The sequence below is a fragment of the Anser cygnoides genome, chromosome 10 (genome assembly GCF_040182565.1).
Source record: "Anser cygnoides isolate HZ-2024a breed goose chromosome 10, Taihu_goose_T2T_genome, whole genome shotgun sequence".
Taxonomy (NCBI): domain Eukaryota; kingdom Metazoa; phylum Chordata; class Aves; order Anseriformes; family Anatidae; genus Anser; species Anser cygnoides.
The window spans coordinates 3,631,438-3,649,446 of record NC_089882.1 but is presented as its reverse complement, the minus strand read 5'-3'; the positions used below and the strand labels follow the sequence as shown (position 1 = coordinate 3,649,446).

The 18,009-nt window shown below is 45.4% G+C and overlaps 1 long non-coding RNA gene across 9 annotated transcripts in view; it reads left to right on the top strand.

The window, feature by feature from the left end:
* LOC106036779 (uncharacterized) overlaps nt 1-16,170 on the top strand; it is a 44,917-nt gene extending 28,747 nt beyond the window's left edge. For 7 of the 9 annotated variants that reach the window (XR_010833837.1, XR_010833831.1, XR_010833833.1 and 4 more), the window contains 3 exons: nt 327-491; nt 13,841-14,064; nt 15,173-16,170. This is a non-coding gene — a long non-coding RNA (uncharacterized lncRNA). The remainder of the gene's footprint in view (nt 1-326; nt 492-13,840; nt 14,065-15,172) is intronic. The other 2 variants (XR_010833835.1, XR_010833836.1) reach the window with 2 other exon arrangements.
* Nucleotides 16,171-18,009: the final 1,839 nt, after the last annotated feature.

The window sequence follows — 18,009 nt, the reverse complement described above, 5'->3', positions numbered from 1 at the left end:
ATTGAAGATATTTAATTATGTTTTTTCTCAGTGTGAATGTATATATACATGCAAGTTATGGATGTTTCTGCATGTAATTATCCCTGAGTATGCTGTACGTCTCTGAAAAGGCTGATAAAAGTCTAAGATGACTCTTGTGAGTTAAGAACGACTTTGAACTAAGTAGCTTAGCCTTTTAACTCAGCATTTCACAAACAAGTGGAAGTTATTAAGAACCTCAGAGGGAAGAGCGATCTGGCTTTGCAGAATCTGATGACAATTCAAGTGTTGGAGGGGAAAGCAGGACTGGTAGATGCACTTTTTCCTTTCAATCTTTATCTTCCTAGGGCCGGTCCATCAAAGGAAGTGGCGGCCTTGTGGCCCAAGGCGAGCGAGTCGATGAGGCTTTACGAAGGCCTTTGCATTTCCAAAGCTGCAGCTGTAGCTATGCTGTGTTCCTGGCTGGCTCCAGATGGAAGCGTGTTAGCTTAAATCACTGAGGTTGGCTTTAAGTAAGTCATTTTATCTTTCTTTATAATGCTTTGAAGGAGGAAATTTTGTTTCTTATGTAACTCCTGAGAGCCATTATTTGCAGCAGGCAGCAGTGTGGTGCGAGCGCGGCGCTGAAGGACGCTGCTCGCGGGGTGGCTCGTGCGGGGCCATAAACACGCCAGCTGTCCTCGCTGAGCGGGCTGGGTGTCCAGGGGAACCCGGGAAATTAGTCACCTAGCTTTCCACGGGAAGTAAATGAATGGCACTGCTGGCTTGAAAAGATAATTTTACCACAGCTAAATAAATCCTGGGCGAGGGGGAGGTATCGCCGCCGCGTGCTGCGGCCCACACAGAGGACGGCCGCTCTCCCACAGCAGGATGTGCCCCACGGGCCCGGCTCTGAGCCGACAATTCCCTCAGATCTGCCGGTCTCTTGGGGCCTCTCCTCTCAGGGTGTTCTGCTTGGGTACATTTCCTACCGGGATGCTTTTGCCCCTGAGAGGTTTGGACGAGCTCTGCAGAGCGGCCTGCCGCTGCGGGGGCTTCTCCTGAAGCCCTGCCAGGGACGCAGCGGAGGCAGCTCCTCAGCAGCCGTGGCCACGTTCAGTCCCTGGCCCCCCCTTGCTCAGCTGGCAGGGGGCACACCCCGACCCTGCAGTTCTTCGTCCCGGCACCCTGCTTTTGTCCTCGTCCCGAGCCGAGCAAAGAGAATAAACTCTCCTCGCAGTGTCTGTAAGGCAGCGAGGCGCGGAGCAGCACGCTGTTTGTCACCTCCGTTCTGCTTCTCCCTGAAGAAACATAAGATTCTCACCTTCACCAAATCCTGTCTATTAAAATCTAAAGGTGGATGATCACATGAATGAGTTCAGGTCCTACAACTATAAAATAAATGTCTGCTGCTATAGAGAAGGCAGTTGGTGACCTTTCCCACCCAGCTTCCCTGGTGATTCACAGATTTTATTTTTTGCTAAGTACAAAAGCATTTTCCCTGGCAAATGCTCCTTTACTGAAGGTGAAAATGAATAAAATAAGCCCACAAAACACTGAGGGGAGGGTTAGGTCTTTTCACAGTTATCACTATTTATAACATAAAGCAGCTGAAGTGTGGTGAGTGCTGTGGAGAAACGCACGCATTTCCCCATGCCAGGCTGAGCTCAGTGTTCCCGAGTTAATTCCCCCACGCTAACAATTGTATGGTGTCCTGTTATTTCAGCAGGGAAATTTTCCACAGCCTTGTATACCGATGTGATCTCTTTAAATGATAGGTCTACTCTGAGGGCATTTGAGTCTATTAAAAAATTCAGCAGGAATTGATATACTGCATTTTTCATTTGAAAATTTGCAATCAGGTAGGAAAGTCTGAATATTCATATGCAAGTAATATCTGTTCAGCATTCATTAATCTGAGTCAGTAATGAACTGCAGGTAAAATTGAGTGATAATTTGTAACAAGTAATTTATTTGATTATTTTTCTCATCTTCCGTTTTATTAAATATCTATGAACTGTTTAATTGACCTTCCTGAATTTTTCATTTAGTATTCACAGGTTTTTTTGGTAAGTGTCTTGCCAGGAGGTTGGGCAGCCCAGTCCTTGTTCCTTGGCAGGCTTTCCTAATGTTTACCTTGAATCTTCCTCACCTAGTCCCTGGCTGATAGGGCAAAACCCTGAAGAACAGATCATTCCTTTCATTTTTACTGTTATTTTTTGTATATTTTAAGTCTATAAGTTCTCTCCTCAATCCAGCTTTGTTCAATCCTTCATCCTCGACATGTTTTCTAGACTTTTAATCTCCCTTCTGGTACCCTTTTGATTCTCTTCATTTCATCCACAACTTTACTAACATATAGCATGTAAAACAATGTATTTTTTCCAATGTCTTATTAGGAGTGAATGTAATGGAAAGATTATTTCCCATATGATAATAGCCACACTTCGATTTACCAGTTTACCCATCCCAGAATGACAATCTTTTTTTCAGAGCAGCTATCCCGAGCCTGCACTGCAGCCTGTGCAGTTCCCCAGCCTGTAATTGTGCAGTTGGTTATTTCTACCTAAATACAGTATTTTGCATTGTCTTTGCTAAATAAGATTTTTTTTAAGATTTCTTCAGTTTGTCAAGACCTGTTTGAATTTTACTTCTGTCCTCATGTATGTTTGCAGTCCCTCCCTGCACAGTGTTATCAGCAAATCTCGCGTGTGTGTTCTTTCTTCTCATCCAAGTCATTAATGAAAAAACTAATAACGCTGAGCTCAAGGCAGGTCTCTCTGAAACTGTGCTTGATTCACCCTTTAATTTCAAGTAGAGCTGTTTCCTGGAAATTAATGGTCTTCTCGCAAGCTTCACAGCCTGTTCAGGTTTCACCTAGAGCCATGCTAACAGCAAAGGCTTAAGGCAGGCTCTGCCTCCTTCACATCCCACGGGTCTCTGGTATCATAGAATCATAGCACATCCCGAGTTGGAAGGGACCCAAAAGGATCATCAAGTCCAACTCCTGGCACTGCACAGGTCTGCCCAAAAGTTTGTTGCTTTGTGGAATGACGGAGTATTTCGCTGGACGGCTGCTGACCGAACAGGCACGTAAAGCAATGCCAGCCCCTCGTTCTTAAAGGCAAGGTTGCCTCTTGCTGTCTTTCCCTCTTCAGACTTCCCCAAGAATAGTTAAGATTCTGATACAGCTTCAGACAGTTCCTTAACTATGCAAAGATAAAGCTCATCAGCATAACCAATTTGAAAACATCTAAATTAGCCAGGCGCTCTTGCTGTTCCCTTTTTATGAGATTACAATCTTCCCTCTTTGTTACAGTATTATTGTGCCGACCATCTGCTCTCAGATGGCCTTCTTCATGAAGATTGAAGCAAAGAAAGCTCATTAAACACTCAGCTTACTTGGTTAATGGCTTTCCCACTCCTTTTTTGGACCTCCTTTATTACTAGTGTAGTTACAGGATAATATCTGGTTAATTGCCCCATGCTTCTTACCCTGACCTCTTCGATTTCGTCACTGTTCTCGCTGCTCTGGCTGATGAAACGCTTGCTGAATTTTTAAATGCTAGAGCTTAGGCTATGCGCTGAAATGCCTACACGTTAAGTCAATGAAGAATATGTAATCAGTTTTCATCTCCTAGCGATGGTTGTTGGTCAGGCCGCTCGTACAGGGCCTAAGGCAGCAGCAGCCCCTCTGCAGAGCCCACAGCGCATTAGGACCGGTGGGCAGGAGCACACAAGTGGCCTTAAGGGAAATTGTTGAGATTACTGGTTTTGCAATCTAATAATATGCAATTTGTTCAAATTGCATTAACTTTTTTTTTTTTAAAGTTCTCCTCTCCTGACTTGTGCTATTCTTAGTACATTGTTGAGATTATTTCTTAGGTCTTTAGAGTTCTCTGTGGATTTCCTGTTATTGGTCCCAAGCCTACAAGTAATTGCTCTCCGTCCTTGAGCCTTTTCAAACAGCTCCTGCAGCAAGATTCACCTTTATAAGTACGTGACCTCAAAAGCACATGAAAAATACTTTTCAATGATATTGGAAACAGAAACAGCTTGTAAACAGATATCCAAATTAGTCCAGCTATATGTAAACGCATAAGGGCTTGAAAAAAAATAAATATTTCTAGTTACAGAAGTACAGGTCGATAGAAATTTCTGGTTTGGCTTCATTCATGGTATTGTAATTTAGGTAATAAGATGAAGAACATTATAACAAAATTTCTCTGTTGCAACTTCATTTGTGCTCTCACACTAGGGACAGAGGAAATGAAGAAAGCTCCAATTAGCAAAGCTAAATAAAAGCTAAGTGCAGGGGAACCTCACTGGGCATGCTGACCTTCTTTTCAGTTCTCAAGCAACTTGAAACTGAATCTTATTTAGAACTGGCCATTCACATTGCTTCTTCATGCAGAGGCATTAACCTACAGCTTACAGGAGCGAGCAAACTGTTCTCTGCCAGTAGAAAAAATCCCAACCTTCCTCATTTTCTCCTGATGTGTCTGAAAGTGGATGAGCTTTGCCAGGTCCTAATATCTCTAGCCTGGCTAAGGTACTGGAATGCAATAGGAATGCACACTTAGATATATAATGCAAAGTGACTGAAATTTAGCAGAAATCTTGAATTAGATAAATTCTTTGGACCTAAAAGCAGGAGCCTCAGCTGCAGGGTGCTGCTCTGGGCTTGGGGCTGGAAGTTGGAGCTGGTGGGATAGCGTGTGCTGGTCCTTGGCAGCTCCAGCACGTCCCGCTCCACAACGTCCTCCACATTTTTCTCCACGTAGCCCAGCTCCAAGGGGGCGCATTCCTCATCTTCGGGTCCTGACAGTCCTGAGAAGGAGGAGCCAGAGCCTGGCGTTGCCATTTTACACTGCAGCTTCCACAAAAACCTTCACAGCTCAGCAGATCTCCAGCCAGTTGCGGCTTTTTCTGGCTCTTTCTGTGTAGCTCTTTAATTGAAAAGTCAAAAATGAAAAGCTTGGCCTGGACTCACTGAGTCAGACGCCCACGGGCAGATTGTTGCAGGTCGATCACTGCGCAATGTGGCTGGATCTTCCTGAGGTTCTTGTTGTGAATGTAGCACCAGGGCTGAAGGTTTTGTAATAATTGCAGCCGATGGACTGTGAACTTGTGCAGAAAGTGAGCAGCCTTCAGGATGCTGGGAGAAGGAGGAATCTTCTTCCTTCCTGAGGTTGTGCTTTTTAAGCGAGTCTGTTTTTTTGACAAGAGAATCAAAATGCGAAGCCAATTAAAATGCCAAGGAATTTTCAAAACATAGTCATAACAGAGAAAATATGCCTTTAAACCTAAATGATGTAAGCAAATAACAAAATCTTGATAGCTGACACCAGCGAAAAGCAGTTTATAAATAAGATTTTTTTCCTTCTTATCCATTGCTTCAAGCAGTCACTCAAAACAAATCTAACTTCTGGTTCAGTGAGTAAAGAGTTTGAGGTCTCTCATTGGTGATGGGAAGGACAGACTCGGCAATGCAAGCATGCATGCTTCAATACATCGGGATGTTTTCTGATATGTAAACCGAAGAGTAAAAAGGCAGAGGATGAGCTAAAGGGCAGCGTGATGAAATTGTAGAATCTACTGATTCCACTGGGAGCCTGTGATCCTAGGAAGAGCTCTTGTTTTAATTGGTAAGCTTTCCAAAAGGCCCTACCGTCCCTTTGGAGAAGCAGGGGCCCTTCGGGTGGCAGGCTGCCGTGTGTGATGCAGGTGACCCACCACTTCTGTGAATCTCCTGAGCTGAATTTATTTTTTTGAGGGACCTCATTTGGGGTCAGAAGGAAAAATCAGTTCTCCTCCCTGCGAGGCACTGACGGCAGTGCCGAGCTCCCTGTCTCCATCCCAAAGCCCTTGGAAAGGCCGGGGTGGGCGCCCCACGCGTGATGAGGGCGCTTTGTGCCAGGCAGGGGTTACGGCGCCCTGACAGCGGGAACGCTTCTGTTTTGTTGTTTGTCCTCCTCACCCTGGAAAAATGAAGACCCTTCTGCTTTTTTAGTTACTGAACTGGAAACTATTAAATCGGGCTAAGCCATTCCATGAAGTAGTGGAAAAAATGGTTGAAAAAGTCATTTGCTCAATAATGACAGGATGTGGAACTGCTTGTTCTCTGCCACCCTCGTCGACGATCAGCTACCAAGAATATTTTTCTCCTGAAGGTCAATAGAAAACTCACTTTTTTGGGGTTTTAGTTTTATACGATATTGGAAAAGCTAAATCATGTTTTAGCTCCAAAAATCTTATTTAAAATCTTTTGACAGGCACTTAAAGCTTCCTTATACGCTGTTGTTTCAGGGACTGTTTTTATCATATTTACGTTGTTGCAGTGCCTCTGTTTAAAGGCGTGTTCTTCAGGTTCAGGTGCTACCAGAAAAATCAGAATGAGGTTTGTTTTCTTGTTTCCCTCGCTGCAAATGGTTTTACCGAGCTGTTGAACAACACTGGCTGAGTTTTATCTTGACACTTTAATTTGGAGGCAATTTAATATGTTCCGACTAAAAATTTTAAAGAAGTCCTAGTGCAGAGCAGAAACGAGGCACAGATTTTCATCATTCTTGACCCATTATCCTTTTTTTTTTTTGAGCTGTCATTTTGGAAACCCTGTGTTGTTTCATTCCAGGTACTTTAACAGCTCATTTTAGTCTTGCTGACATTGCTGTGCCATGGTTCATGTCTTTTCTGACATGAAGCTATCAAGATCTTCCATTTACTCTACCATTTTACCCCTGCTTACAAATGAGGTTTAGAGAAGCTAAAACCTTTCTGCAGCTAAGGTCTCATTTATTTGAATAGGGTTGCTCTTTGCATTTTATAATATCTGATGCATGGCTTCAGCTGAAAGGCCGGATATCTTTGCAAAATACTTTGCAGAGCGACTATTTTAAATACCGTACAGTAAGAATTTGAACAGAATGCATCAGTTTCGATTTCAAAGGATTTGAATTCCTGTAAAAACAAAACTGTTTTGAAATATCCCCATATTTCTGCCCTCCCCAGAATGCTTTGCCAGCTCGTCCGAACACAGCCCAGGATGCGGCCTGCCTCTGGTTCCTGGGTGCTCCCGACGTGGTCCCTGTGGCTGGGCTGGCCCGGGGGCGTGCTGCAGCCCCCCAGCCCTGCGGGACCCCCGTCCCTTCCTGCCCCCCGGGCAGCCTGCCCGTGCTGCCACCGCCTTCTCCAGGCAGCCAAGAGACTGGAGGTGTCACTGTCTGCATTGCTATCTCTGCAGGCTTGCGTGCAGTCATCTGGTGCTCGGCATAAAACTCACGTCTTTTATTCCAAAATGTGACAGGAGCATGTTTTTCTCTCTCTCCTCCCAAATAAATATAGCTGGAAGGATGCGCGGAGGAGAGCCGTGCCCCCTCTCTGACTGATGCGCCGTGACACGGGGCGCGGAGGAAATTCGGCACTTTGTCACTCCCGCGGCCGACAAAGGCGCCTCGCCGTGCCGGGGCTCCCCTTTGCGGGGTGCCAGCCCAGCACCCCAGCGCTGCCTGGGAAGTGTGCTGCCCAATTTAGCAGGTTGCTGTGCATCACTAAACAGCATCTTTGGTTGTTTTTTTTGTTTGTTTGTGTGTTGGTTTTTTGAGCGCAGCCGTGCCTGTACTACTTGGCTGGGAGACGTGAGTCAGGCAGCGTGAAGCTGTGGGGCTGGATGGACGCCCAAGCCCCACGCATGTGCTGAGTTTCAGCAGAGCTCAGCCGCCTGTCGGCCCTACTTGAGGCAGGTGCCAGCTTCTCATGGTGCACAAACCTTCTTGTTTCCCACTTCAGCATCCCCTGCAGTTATTTTCATTGTGGCATCTGTGGGAAGGACTTGATTTTTCTTTTTGTGCTCGAGAGAAGTGTGTTCAGATAGGAGTGACAAATCCGCGCCTCGCGTGGCTCTGAATGCCTCAATTTCCCTTGCTGTCATCTCAAATTGAGGACACGGAGGGTCAAGTACACAAAGCAGTTTGGGGTAATTTGGCACGAGAGACGGTGCAGAAATGCCCAGCGCGTTGTTACGGGGCAGCTGGTGCCAAACCAGCGAGCGAGCCCCGTGCAGCCAGCGGCAGCTCCCGGCCGGCTGCTGCCTCCTGCCAGCACCGGGCGTCCCGCGGCCACCGGCCACAAGAGCTGGGGGGTGATGGAGTGAGACGGGTCCAGAGGTGATGCCGGAGCGAGACGGGTCCTGCGGTGATGCCTGGGAATCAATTTGATTCTGGTTGGCTTTTCATGTAAAGGAGGAGCAAACCATCTGAAATATTGCTGGGGCTACAGAAGCCAATGTGCAATGATATCATTTATTCCTCTTTTATATACAAACTGCCTGATAAGACGCACTCTGAAGGTTTTATGATTTTAGGAGGCATTGCTATGGAAAAATAAGTTTCGAGAGGATTCAAAACGTTAGTTCAAATCGGCTTGTTTTCACACAGCACAGGCACTACATCTTTTCCCCGATAAGAGCAGAGCTGCCACTCAAGCAACGGGAGCAGCACCAAAGCGCGGGGTGCTCCCCACCAGCAGCGGGGCACCCGCTGCGCTCCCCATGGGGGCGTCCTGCCCTGGAGCTGCCGGCCCCTTCCCCAGGTCCCATTGCACAAGGAGGGATGCTTTGTCGTTAAAGAAAAAATAGTTTTATTGTGAATTGTGAGCGTTATATGCATTTTCTTTTCCCACTTCTTTTCTTCCAGTTGCCTGAATAGGCTGCCTTCTGACAGTATTTGATTGTCTTGTTTGTGTACGGCTAGCTTTTATTTCACTGCCAGCAAGCTTTCTCTGCGAATTAGATATTATTTAGATATACAAGCACTACTCTAACCAGGCAGTTCTGCCTCTGACAAAGGAATGGGAAGGTAATGGAGTTTTGCAGTGTTCTGTGTTATAATTTACTTATATGGTACCTGGCTGTGGGTGATATATTTCCTTTTTTTCCTGGCAATTCTGAATTGCCCGGGGAAACAAATAAAGCTTTGTTTAAAACAACAAAAAAAAAAAGGTGATTAAAAACTTCCCTTCCACCTTAGAATCTGCAAAATATTCAATTTGACCGCATGTTAGGTATTTCATTTTAGTTGGTAAGTAATTTACTATTTTTAACGTAGAACGGCATTCAGAATGAAATACTTGATAAAAAGTATTTTGACCAAAAAAAAATGTTATTTAAGCTGTTCTAAAAACAAATTTAAGACAATTTGCTGAAATGACAGATAGTTATGAAGCTATTAGATCAGCCTGAATCTGTGCTTTTTCTTTTAAAAGGGAAAACTTTTATAACAGAGTTTTCTCCAGCTCAAGGTCAATGCCTACCACACACGTGTGCCACGCGCTGCGTTCGGCCAGACCCGTACAGGTTTGTGTGCCCGGGGAAGGAATTTCTCCCCGGTGCCAGACCTCCCTGGGCCAGGTAAGCGCTCAGGCCGCAGGGCAGGGCTGGGGGCAGCCCACAGATGCTGGAGGGGACTGCTGGGCACAGGGGCTGGGGGGCGACTACTGGGGGGGGCGCGGCAGTCGGCTGCGTTATGGCACCGTGGGAGCAGAGGCTGCCAGGATAAGCACCGGGACGTGAGCTGTGTTTGCAAGCTATAGATGAGCTCAGTTTTTCCTCTGCCTCAGACAGCCATGGATTTTTTTTTTGTCATCAATATGCTCCTATATTTTATTTTTTATTTTGTTTTTATTTTATATTTTATTCTACATTTTATATTTTATATTTTTTACTTTTTATTTTATTTTTTATATTTTATTTTTTATTTTTTATTTTATTTTTATTATTTTTTATTTTTATTTTTTTTTTTTATTATGAATGCAAAGTTTTGCTCACTTTAAGGAACCATCCTTAAAACTGCATCAGCTTCTGCTCTTACAGGCAGCTGGGATGGAAGGAAGCTGGAGCCAAAGAAGGCTGAGGGCGGAGGCTCCAGCCACGTTGAGAGGTGCTCACCATGTAAGGGCACTTTGCCCAGCAAGCCCCTCTGCAAAAGTGTGTGAGTATTGGCTGGGCTGTAACTTGTTGCTGCGTATTCCACATTTTTTGACCGGTTGATGACCTTTAAAATGAATTAATATTCTTATTTTTCACTGCTTAGCTATTTTAATCCTTTTTTTAAGAACCATTTCTATTATTTAAAATCCACCTCTTTGTGCTTTAATATGAGAATCTCTCTCAATTTCATTTTATATGTGGTATAAATCTTTGATCTTTATTTTAGCTTTGTCTGTAGTGTAACCACTAAGAGAAATGCTAAAGGCATCTCTGATTTTCTGTCAGTAAAGCTAGGATCAGGAGTTTCACAGAATTCAGTGCAAGGTAGTGTTCCTCCTGTACAATTTTCACACTTTAATAATAAAAATCAACAAAATGCCAGAGCAGATTTTTTTTTTTGGTTTGGTGCTGTAAATTGCATTGTAAAGTGCTCCAGGACTGAACGAGCGCTGCTCCAGCTCTGCCAGGAAGCATCCCTTGTTGCTTCTAGCAAGAATTGTCATGGTGATGCATTCTGTTGACCACATTTTGAAACACAGATTGTGTCTAATTTTGTTTCTTTAATTTACTCTGGGTGCTCTGCTGCCTTCTCTCTCTCCTCGCTTTTTTATGGGAGAGATTTCTTGGTGCCAAAGCATGCAGAGAGATCAGGCTCTGCCCCTCTCACCCTTGCTCGGGGAGGTGCTGGCAGGTCCCCTGGCGCGGCCGGTGGCTCCTCGGGCAGCGGGGCGCTGCTTGCAGGTGCCTGTCTTGCGGGGAGTTGACCGCTCTCTGCGGCGGCAGGAGGAGGCACTGGGGGGCTCAGCACCCCGGGGCCGGCTGTGCCCTGCGGGGGTGTCCTGAGAAGTGCCCGCACCTTGGAAAGGCTGACAAGCCTTTATCCTAGCCAACAGGCTCCACGAAGGCATTAAATTTGGCAGCGAGAGTGTAGCACTTAGGTTATTCTCAAGGAGTCTTGAGATATAAAAATGTTTCCGTGGGAGTTCTTGGCTCCACATAAAGGCTGAGAGAGAAAAGAGCCCAGCCGCCTGCGGGGTGGAGAGGCGCTGCTTGATCTGCTTCCTGGCTTGTGCATAGTTTGAAGAGGAAGGGCTGGCCTGGATTTGCATCTAACCATCTCTTGGGCTTTCGTGCAAGGGCCAGGAATGGGTTTTCTTCTGGAATTGGTATGTTTTGAGCAGGTAGGGCTGTCCAGGATCTCCCTGCCATGTGTCAGGTGAAAATAAAGTCTTGTACACGCAAAGCGAAATTGGGTGCAGTGTGTGTTAACCCGACGCCTGCGGAGGCAGGAGGGGTCTGACACTGTGGCTGGGTCCGTGTCTGCCTCTGCCCAGAGGTTTCGTTCAGGAGGACCATGGCTGGGGTAGGTCAGTGTGCGTCTCTCCTGGCTGCTTCCACCTACACATCTTTGCTTTATGAAACTGCTTGTCTTTGGTTCAAAGCAGGGGAACGACAGCTTCTGTAGGCAGGCGAAGGCTTCTGGCTCGCAGAGCACTGTCTGCAGCCCTGTCCGAGTGGCTGTTGCCAGCGGCTAGCACGGCGCAGGGCTGCAGCCTCAGGGATGCAATGGGGGCAGGTGGAGGCAGCTGGCCCTGGGCTCCTTGCGGTTGTCCCTGGGCGCTTTGCAGCCCTGAAGTAGGAGATCTGGATGTAAATGCTGCCGCAAAAAAAGCAGAGGAGGAGAAATCGCTTGAATCCAAGCCTCTCCTGTCGCCAGACAGTCCTTGTAACTCCAAAATGTGGATTAAAAACAAATGTAAATCAGCCAGACTCCAGGAGGAGCTCACCGCTGTGAGTGCAGGGCGGTGAGCAGCCTCCAGCTGTGGCGGCCCAGGGGTGAGGAGCTCCTTCCTCCTGCTGGGCACGGATGTAGGTGGCTTTGCTCAGTGCTCAGGGCCGTGTGGAGGACGAACCTCCAGAAGGGCCTCGAGGCCGAGCTCTGCCTGCCAGGCAGCAGCACCCAGGGAGCTCCCTGTGGCCGCGGAGCTGCAGTGCGCTGTACCCAAAGGGAAGTCAGCGACGGGGGGGCGAAGGCATGCCAGTCGCCTCTGGCCAGCTCTGACACAGATGCCAGGAGGAGGGAAACGTGCTCATTTTCAGCAGAATCGTTGATTTGTAAGAGGCGGCAATTTCATATAGTTTATGCAAATTTCATCACTTTTTTTTCCTTTTTTTCTTTTTTTTTTTTTTACATTATGGAAAGGATACTTTGGCATCAGCTTGAAAGGAATGTAAATGAATATACCCTTAATGCTCAGTGCTGTTTGCCAGCAAAGACAAGTCTAGGAGAGATGTATTCCCACTGAACTCCCAGAGTTACAGCAATGCTGACACCAAGTTCTGTAATTTTGTGCTATTGCAAGGAACAGAGTCATCTCGTTGGGGATCTGTTAATCTTTCTGGCTCTGCTTTGTACTGCTAGTGATTCCATGGCTACATCTTTTCCTTTTTTTTTTATATATGTATGTATATTTTTTTACATCTCAGTGATTGCCATGCCTTTATGTAAGACTACATGGAATATATAGCGATACTGGAGTATATAGAGATACGAATTATGCAGAACACCACACAGCTGGCAGCATGCATGTTCAGAGCACAATCACACCGAAATAACTCGATGTGTAGTGAGCACGGGGTAGTGCCGATCTTCTCTGTCAAATAACGAAGTAATTGTGCATGTGTTTGTGCGGAAAAGATGAAATTCCAGCTTGCGTGTGTGCAGGCAGCGGAGCCGGGGCTGGGCGGCTCGGTGCCATGGCAACGAGGCCTGCACGCGGAGCAGGAATACCCGGGCACCGTGGGCCTCGCTGTCTTCTGGGGTGTGCTGCTCCTCATGGCGTTGTGACAGGCCCAAGCCTGTCTGCTGACGTTCCCCGTCCCAATGGGGATGTTCCCCTGGTGCTTGTGGAGTCGGTTAATGGGAGAGCTCTCCTCATTAAAGAGGAGAGGTAGAAGTACACGTAGAGGATTGCTTCTCGTTTATGACTGCCCACAATCCTCAACTGCCTTCCATTGTCACCTGCAAATATTTAGACCATCAAATATTTAGAAACAATTGAAATTTGATCTTGTTAATGGTGGGTAATCGTATTTCAGAGGTTCCCTGCCCAGGCCTCTCCCTGGCTCCTTCTGCAGCCGGGCCCAGCCGGGCCCAGCACACCACGGCCCCGACACCCCGCAGCACCCCACGGGGAGCCAGGAGCTGCTGAGAGGAGGCAGCCTGCCGGAGGCTGCCGCTGAGGGGGCGTTGCTGACACATCTTCTGGGACGAATCCTGCCTGTCGCAGAGGAAAATGTGAATCAGCCGAGCCCTGGCAGCCCCGCGCCGAGCGCTGCCAGCCGGCTGCACGCGGGCTGTGGGCCCCCTCTGATCTCACAGGTGTGGGGCTGCGTGGAGATCTCTGAAAAGTGAAAAATTAAGTGAAAATGGAATTTCTTCTAGCTCTTGGATTTTGTACCTCGCTGCTCTTTTCTCCACGCTTTGCTGCTGACAACTGCTAGCTAAATAATAGCATGAAGTACTCATTTAAAACATGATGTATGAACACTTGAAATTAAAATCATTCTGAATTAATTTATGTATGTATATATGTCATGCATTTAGACAATCTGAGGACGTGAAAACCTTTTTTTAGCAGCAATGATTTTAAATTAAAAACAATATTGAAATACTTAAAGTTGAATAAGTATCAATATCTTGTATACCTAGTTTTTCCTCCATTCTCATATTCTGTCCTTCTTCAAGGTTAGGTATTAAGTATATTTATTTTTATTTTGAAGAAATTGAAGTACTTTGTTGAAAAAAGAGTCTTAAACATGTACCACAGGTGAATTGCAAGAGCTTTGTGGCTCACCGCAACTATTCACATCAACAAAACCCTACTGTGTTTTCAGTTACAAGCTTCTCCCGGCATGAGATTTGCAGACCCCTGAACACCTGTACTCATCGCGAGCCTTGGCACAGGCATCAAGTCGTCTGGAACGGACCCTCCAGGGACTGAGGCCTTCACTCCGGCACACCATCAGGGCCAGTGTGATCTTGGCCTTAGCCTATTTTCAAACCACCTTCAGATTAGAGCTGAAGGAAATAATCCAAGGAAAAACAGATCACTTTGAAGGTAATGGGTTTTCTCATCTCCAAATTCACCAAAATCTACTTTTAAAGTTTTTTTTTTTTTTTTTTTTTAATTTAGTTTGAAGGTATTTGATAGAAAAATGGGATGTTTTTGGAATCTACTGCTGATGCTGCAAGTGCAAGGTGTTTTTTATACATTCAGATTTTACGTTTGTATGGTATTCTACCTGGATAACCAGTCACCGCTTTTCTCTGTGGTGCCCTACGAGGTGTGCCCGACCTTCTGCTTGGTCCTTGTGCATGGTTTGGATTTTCTTGTCCGTATTCATTGTGAAAGAACTGATGGAAAAACCTGAACATTCTAATTGCTTAAAGAGAATCAATATGAGGCTTATTAGGAGATTATTTAGCACTAGTTGTCTTCTATGATGTTCAGAGATCGTTTTTATTTGATAGATGTTTCTATTACTCAGTAAAAAAAAATAATGTTTGAGACATAACTATGCAGAAGTGTGAAGAACTAATTCACACTGTGATAAAATAGTTATGTAAATGAGATGGGGAGGAATCATTTATCTGAAAGATTACTTGGGAATAACATCAATCACTGGGATCAGATAATGAAGCCTTATTCCTTCATAGGAAATGTGATGTTCTGGCCCCTAATATTTGAATACAGAGAAGGGGATTTACCAGCTTCCTGTGGGGATTTTGCTTCTGCTATAAATAGATGTCACAAATACTGTTTTGCAGTCAGATTTGCCATTGTGCAGCATGGGCAAATTATTGGCTTTGCTAGAAAAGCTCAGTGATCTGAGACTTAAAGGTCAGAACAATAAGAAAATTAAAAATTTTAGATTTTATTTAAAATAACATGAGTATAAACAATATTTTAAAAATATAATATGTACAGTATGAAATAATTAGCTGAGACAAACTTATAGGGACACACTGAAAAATGTAATTTGTAAGAAAGTAATATGTAAGAAAATGAAATTTTGTAAGAAAGTTTTATTTGGAGTACATGAAAATGACCTATGGAAAAGCCTTTGCAGGCAAAATTGATCATTCATTTTCTCTGACATTTGCTGAGGTGCCTGCTCTATCTCTCTTACCTTCTTCTGTCCTGGGCACACTTTGCTGTCCAGCAGCAGTGATTTTCAGAGCCGAAGGAGGCAGCTCATCATCTCGCCTGCTGTATCAGGGACTTCTGCCCTCATCTGCCTGCCTGACACAGGAAGCATCCGTCGGAGATTTCCCTCTCGTTCTCCACATGCTATCTGAACTCATAAATTATAGTAAAGAAGCCAGTTTTGTTCCCAGGCTCCGCAGGATGGGAAGGGGCGCCCAGGCGGTGACACCGACCAGCAGCGGAGATGGGGGAAGATTTCCAGGTTCCCCGTCCCACCTTATCCCAGCAAAGGAGTTCCCGCGAGCACCCCCAGCTCAGCTCCTTTCCATTGCCCCACGATGTGCAGGGAAGCAGCCTGAAAGGAGAGAGCCCCGCGAGCCGATGGCACCCATGGGACAGCGCAGGGTACACGAGAAGAGACTGCGTTAGGAAACAATGAAAGCAGAACTGAAGTTGCCAATGCAATCTGAAAACCCTATTTAAATAATAAATTTCCTGCAAATGATCTCCCTTTCCGAGCACTGCTTGGACACTTCCTTCCTGCAAGTAAGCTCTGATCTTTAGTAAGCATGCTTTGAAGGGAAGAGTTCTCTGTAATCATTGCCTGGGAATAATTTGCAGTGAAACTAATTCAGGGGTGTGTGTGCATGCGTAGCGTGATAAGCATGGTTTGAGTCTGAGCCTTGATCACATGGAGAGCGTTTCCACAGTTCAAGTGCATTACTTTTGGCCGTCCTTTGACAGCAGAAGCAGTAACGCTACTGTTATCCTGTCAGCTGCAATCATCGAGGCTGTAATTTTTCAAAAATTTTTTAACTTTAATTTCAGTACAAGCATCAACTGCTTAAGAGTACAGAACCCAATATTTGTTTAAATGAAGGGACTAGGTATAGAGATACAGCCTTGTAGTCATGATTTGTGCAACTAAAATCTAATATGAGAATTGGTAGAAGGAAGATTATCTGAATGAAAGTGAGCTTATCTAAATCATTGATGGACACTCTGTCTACCAGGTTTGCGCTGAAGGATGCTTTGCCTAGGTGAAGCAAGCGCGTCGCTTTAGACTTCCACGCCTCACTGAACAAAAATTGGACAGAAAAAGCCTGGAGTCTGACTCTTTTCGCCCCCACCCACCTGCCTTCTCCCCAAAGTCAAAGCCAAACTGGCGTTGTTCCTCGAGGCCGGGGCAGGCGCGGCTGGGCGCTGTGCTGCGGGCGGGCGCTGGGTGCAGAGGGCTGCAGCGGGTCACCCTGCCACCACGCTGGGTGCTGCCAATGGCGCAGCCTGCTGCCCAGGGAAATAACGCCGTTGTGGGCGAGGAATCTGAGTGTCATGTTGGTTTTCCATTTTGTATTTATTTAAGAAAAAAAAAAAGCACACAAAACCTCCTTAGCTTCGTATTGATATAGTAGAATAATTGGTTTAATTAGTTAAACCTTTGCAACTGTATAGAGAAGGAAATGGCATGATTTTTCATCTATTACCATGCCCTGTTGTTATGATAGTCTGAGTGCTGAGAAGACACTCCTCAGAGATTGTTCTTTTGATTTTTAATGCAAAGATGTTTTTTCACGTCAAAAGCTCTGCAATGAAGAGTAATTCTCCATAGCAAGTAGCCGTGCTGGGTCTGATTTACACTGCAGACTGCTGCTTATGTAAAACAAGGAAGATGATATAAATTGGAGGTAATAGGGTAGAGTGTGGAATAAAGATCATGTTTTGCACTTGGGCGGAATTCAGCACCTTCCCCCTGCTAGGCGAAACGAGTTTGCTTCTCTCTAAGGATCCTCCGCAAAATGGTCAGTGGACGCTCAGCCGGGGGAGCTGCTCCAGTGGTCACGGGGTGAGAAGCACACAGGTGTTTGACCTTTAGGGCTCAGCGATATGTTGCAATACATTAAACATCAGAAGGGAAAAAATACGTTCTTTTGGTGTCATTTCACAGGATTTTTGCCATGAGACAGAGTAAGTTGTATAATGCTGCTAGTGCGGGTGAGTGCCTGGGAAAGCACTTAGGGCCGGCTGCTGAAGCTTCTGTCAAGAGGAGGCAGGCACCCTGCGTGCTGGTGGGAGCAGTTCTGCTGCTTTCCTTTGTCTGCTGAGGAGCTTGGTTGTGTTCAATTTGTTGCTTTGTGGTTTTCCTAACTATGTTTGTTGGGGAATGAAGGAATTTCGTATGGAAAGATTTATTTCATGAAGAAATTATCCATCCAAAAGGTGACATCCCATTATTACCGTAAAGCACAGTATTTGCATAAAGCTTTTGTTGTTCCATTGGGTCCTATGAAGCACTCTTCTTGGTTGTACAAGCAAGGATTTTAATGTATGTTTTATATGCAATAAAAAATGGCTAAGAATTGGAGAGAGTTTTGTAGCTGGCCATCAGGAAAATCAATGGCAGCCCCATCTGCATCAGAACATCCTACTCGCTCACCATGTGAGCACTGGAAATACGTCTTGCAGCTTTTAGCCATATAGGGCTTATTGATAACTTTCTGTTTTTCAGTTCTATTATTTATGGCAAACAGTGTACCCCACTGTAAAAACAAGCATAAAAATGGAGGCAGTGCGTGATCCAGCTTGAGGTGTTTTGCAAATACAGATGAGGTAAGAAAAGCCATAAAAGCTTCTGAGGCCTGTTGATTTTTTCCCTTTGAATCCATCTATCATAAAGTCTCATAGAAGATGAGATGTACTGCGAACTCAGAGGTAAAGATAATGTGCTCTTTGTTGCTGCTCTTTGTGAAATCTCTGGCATGCTAGCAATAAATTCAGGTCTTGTGGTCATCACGGAAGAAGGGAGTTTTACCAGCTCGTATATTTTTTGTAGCATTTGATAAATCCTCCTCTTTCAGG